This window comes from Alligator sinensis, unplaced genomic scaffold (genome assembly GCF_000455745.1).
Source record: "Alligator sinensis unplaced genomic scaffold, ASM45574v1 scaffold21_1, whole genome shotgun sequence".
In the NCBI taxonomy this organism is placed as follows: Eukaryota; Metazoa; Chordata; order Crocodylia; family Alligatoridae; genus Alligator; species Alligator sinensis.
The window spans coordinates 687,088-691,834 of record NW_005842445.1 but is presented as its reverse complement, the minus strand read 5'-3'; the positions used below and the strand labels follow the sequence as shown (position 1 = coordinate 691,834).

The 4,747-nt window shown below is 45.2% G+C and overlaps 1 protein-coding gene across 5 annotated transcripts in view; it reads left to right on the top strand.

Annotated features, from left to right (window-relative positions):
* The window catches only part of RRBP1 (ribosome binding protein 1), a 64,549-nt gene that overhangs the window by 463 nt on the left and 59,339 nt on the right, over window positions 1-4,747 (top strand). The window contains exon 1 of one of the 5 annotated variants that reach the window (XM_025212113.1): window positions 4,401-4,460. The exons of the other annotated variants lie outside the window; for them this stretch is intronic. The gene's annotated coding sequence lies outside the window, so the exon portion shown is untranslated. Of the gene's footprint in view, window positions 1-4,400; window positions 4,461-4,747 lie in introns of those variants that run through there. 5 annotated transcript variants of the gene reach the window in all.

The window sequence follows — 4,747 nt, the reverse complement described above, 5'->3', positions numbered from 1 at the left end:
TCCCCCCCCCCCATGAATGGGACACTGTCGTGTCAGAGGCAGCCGGGAAGGGCGACGTGTTCAGCCCCCCCCAGGGGCAGGAGGAGGGGCACCTCCCCATGCCCCACATCCAGAGAGGGAGCCTCCTCTGTCTCCTCCCTCCTCTCCTCCCCTGGCCCGGGGATAGCTCCGCTTCCCGTCCTGCCCAGCCCCGCAGCCCTGGCACTTGCCAAGCTGCAAGCGGACTCTCTCTGCCCCCGAGCCAGCCTGCCCAGTGCCTGCCTGCCTTTGCTGCCCCTTCCCCGGGGGCTGGGAGGTCCTGCCCTGCCCCCGGGCTCCACTGGGTCCTGGGAGGACAGACCCCAGCCTGTGTAGCCTGGCGCCACTTTCTTGAGGGGAAACTGAGGAATGCCTGGGCAGGCAGAAGAAGAGGGAGGCAGGAAGACTTCCCTCTGGGCCATGATGTGAACGGATTCTCCTCCCAAGCAGGGTTGGCTCCACAGTGAATTGGGTAGCTGCCGCTGTGCCTCATACTTCTGGGTGGCCTCTTGGTGTAGCCTTGGGTGAGGGGGCAAAGAGAAATGTTTGTCGTTGTTGCCCACCCCCCGTTGTGGCACAACTTTGGAGTGCCTGATGCCAGGCACCAAGGTTTGGTAGCTCCCAGGCTGGGTTTGGACGCCAGGCTCCTGCCTCACTGACCCAGCTGCTGCACACGGCAGCAGTCCCATCTGTTACACATATTCCGAATGCATTCCTCTGACCATGGTCAGAGCCAATCCTGTGAAAAAAAGTCTGTAATCTGATTAAGTACCGTTGCAAGAGGTCATAGCCACGACACGATTTCTTCCCTCTTTCCCCCCCCCCCCCCCTTTTTTTTTTTTTTTTTAAAAGAGATTGTTCCCTCTTCTAAACTGGCTTTCAGCAGTTCTAATCTACAGAATGAGTCACAGATTGGTACGGACTCCAGTGATCATAACAAGACCAAAGATGGTGGCAGACATGTGAAAACCAGTAAGGACAGGGAAATTATAGGAGGGAAGTAGTGATTTAGGACCTGTTTCTGTGGGAGAGGAGCTGGGTGAGCAGTTTGGGGCATGCTTGCAAGGAGGCAGTTGCATGATGAAGCCCAGAATTTGTGGATGATTTTAGTGTTGCTCTTATCTTAAATGTAAGTGGTGCAGCCAAGAGGAACCAGATGTCTGATGGATGGAACAAACTTCCAGTGACACCCTTAAGAGTAACGCTCATGGAAAAGAAGCATGAGCTTGCAATGAGAGGCCAGTGGTTAGTGTACGTGCGTGCGTGTGTATCTTGTATAAGAGTGTGACTGTGTCTAGAGAACAGCACTCCTTAAGGCATCCAGAGCTGATAAATTCGAAGTGGGAGAGTAACCTGTGAAAGAGGATGCAGAAAGGGCTGTTTTCTATTTATGGAAGAAGCTTTGGGTTGGCTGACTGTGTAAAACCAGGGAGTGTAAAAATGATGTAGCTGCAGTGGTCCAGAAGTTGTGAGAAGCCAGAATTTCTTGGGGGTTTCCTTTTTTTTTTTATGTGACCAACTATGTAATGGCGATAAAGTTTAGATGAGCTTTTGAATGTGAGACATTCTTCCTTGGGTCATCAGGACAGGAGAGACTAGTATTACAGTAAGTTTAACACCTCACTTGAAATAGTGTACTCTGCAGTCACCTAAAGCTGTGAGTACTTGAAACACTGACTCCTAGAGGAGGGAAAAAAAAAAAAAAAGAAGGTATCTATTGGCAGATGTCAGCTGAGTCCTAAACTTCCTGAGCTTTCCTACAACAGCACAATTTCACATTATAAAGTGCCATCTCTCAGGTGTACAATAGGGTAGCTCTTTCTCGGGGAGAAGGGGTGAGATTTGAAGAACCACAAAATTAAGAGCTTGAACAGACAAAGTTGAGACTAATCAATACAGGGAGGGTAACCAGGTGTTCAGCTTGCACATGGTTCTGTTAGCAAGACCTCCTGCAGTCACCAAACATGTCACACGTGGGAGCAAATGTTGTGAAGGGAATACATCTAGGCATTTAGAAGGCAGTTAATAGTAACAGCCTACTATAGACTAGAAGAGCTTTCTCTTTCAAAATGGTCACTTGTAGGCAAGACAACATCTTGAATCTATTAAAATTGCTAGTAGGTGAGTGTTCCTGAGGTGTTTAATCTTAACTCCTTTTATCTTTTGGGGAGAAGGGCAATATCTGTGGATAATAAATTTGACAAATGTGTGAAACTAAGGGACTGACAGCATGTTTCTGACTCTTGTAAAGGTAAAAATAATACTAAACATGGCTGCAGTTGCCTAACTTGTGTGGTGGTTTGTGTGCTTGAGCTGAATGCAATTTAAGTTAAGCTTTAACTGTGTTTTATAAAACATGAGGGCAGGTAACACCCAAAGTTGCTGCATTTTATTGTTCAGTATAGAACAGTAGGAAAGTGGCATCAAGATACAAGTGTGAGTATTTGGGACTAGAGCCAGTGGGGAAATGGGTTGGTTAGGTGTGTATTTGTCTTGTATTTTCTTTTCTTTTTTCCTATTGGAGGTGGTGGTTTGGGGGGGACGGGGCGGGGGTGGAATATGTTGAATGTTTCTTCTGCATTGTTAACACATCTGTACAGTTTCCTTTTTCTGGCTGCCCTGTTACAGGACACAGTCCTGTAACCAAATGCTAGAACAATGATTCTTTCTCTACTGCTACCTCCCAGGGAAGTTACCAGGAAAATGGGAGATTAAAGACTATTACTTAAAGTAGCTTTCATAGTGAGCCTGAAATTGGGTTGTGCTGAGGATAGAACGGAGAGATGATGATTATTCCTTTGACCTCTAGACTTGTCAAGAACCAGTTAACAAACTAATGTCACTAACCTCAAATGTTTGAGGGCTGTGTGCATGGGGGGGAGGGTTAAAAGCAAGCATGCACATGTACCTCCTCTTGACTTAGTCTCATGGGGTGCATCTACACATACATTTCTACTGCGGAGTAGACTAATTAGCTCCTCAATAAAGCATCAGAGTCTACGTGTGCGCCAGTATTAGGACAGTAAACTAATTAAACTCTTCTGTAGGGTAGTGCCATCAGGGACAGTATTGTCCTAGGGTGGGGTACTTTACTGCACTGAAATGTATGTGTCAACAGTGACCGGGGGCATAAATTGCTCCCAGCCAGCTGGGGGCTTGCTCCACACTGTCTCAAATTGCTGTAGATGCTACTGCAGGGGGAGGGGCTGCTCTGCCCCAGTATAGATGCTGTGCCTCAGAGCAGTTTACTCGAGCCCAAACTACTCCAGAGTTTGTTGTGTTGCATTAATTGCATATGTAGATGCACCTACTATCTCACTTTTTTTTCTTTAAAAAAAAAAAAAAAAAAATGGAAATTCCAGCTAAAAATGTGCGTGCTAACTCAGCTGCCTTCCAACTACACAAACCAGTGTGAAATATGTCTCTCTCTTTAACTGTCTAGGGGTGCCTTGAGCCAGAGATGTCTCTACTATGATCATGAATGCCTGTGTGTTTGGAGAGGAGGTGACTTTAGTTCTTTTGGTAGTAATTGACTTCTCCCCTTTTTTGTGCTAGTTTGAGATCTTCTGAAATTTAAATTGCAGGGATTTTCTTTTATTTCAGATGGAAGCCACGCTCCTTTTAAAAGCTGATTGATGTTTTTGTGGATGAAGTGCTTTTCTTTTAAGAATGGGGTTGGAGTGCATGACTAACTTTCACGTAGGAAGATGTCACATCTGCCTATATATTTTCAAGTTGCTAGTTTTCTTTTACTGGTATATCTTGACCTGCTACAGCAAAGTCCAACTTGTAGAAGGATTGTGTGTGTGTGGTCTCTGCAGGGTGTTACAGATTTATGTCAAGAAGCAGCAGCTACTAGTGGGAGTCAAGCCCTGCAGGTTCAGGTCTGATTTTTTTTAATTGTTTTGTTAGAATTAACATCTTCACTCTGTTCTGCTGAAAGCGTCTTGGTGGTTTTGCTGTCGGACATCATGATTGATGATAGATTTGGACAACTCCATGTAGGTTTCAACTTGAGTCTTGCTTTCCAGTGTCACTACAACAGCTAAAAAGGGTTCTGGGTGTGAGTAGTGTTTAACATGGCATAGCAGCCTCTTCCTCTGCGGCACTATTCCATGTACTAGTGGCTCCGATGGTGTGATGCTGTATCAACTTCCTGCAGTTCCTTCTAATAAGGACAGCATTTCAGATCCTGTTTTGAAAGAATTGATCACTTAACCTACAGTTGGTGTATTCATGTGATGTTTATGAAAGTTGGTGACTCCTGGAAATCTGCTTTTTTTTGCATGTAAGAAGTCAGTGAGTCTGAGCTCTTAACACTTCCAACAGCTCACTAATTATGCTTTTGCCTTTCAAAACAGGATCTGCAGTTCTCTGAGAACTAGGGTTTTGGGCTAAACACTGCACGTGGTGGTATAATTGTTCTGGTCCTCTTGGCTAGGGTAAGTCTCTGCTGGTTTGTTGTTTTTTTTTTTTTTTTTTTTTTTTTTTTTTTTCCCCCCCCCCCCCTCCTGCAATGCCTTTTAAATATTTAATTTTGAAAATGGATGGTTCACTAGAGAAAAGTAGGATTCCACTGCTTAATTACAAATGAATTTTTCTGTTCCCTTCAGAACCCAAAGGGTTAATGTGTGAGTTTGATCCTGACTTCTGTTTAATAGGCATCTTTTTTTTCCGTGGTTGAAATATTAACTCTGCCAGTCCCATTTCTACCCCCCCCCCCCCCCCC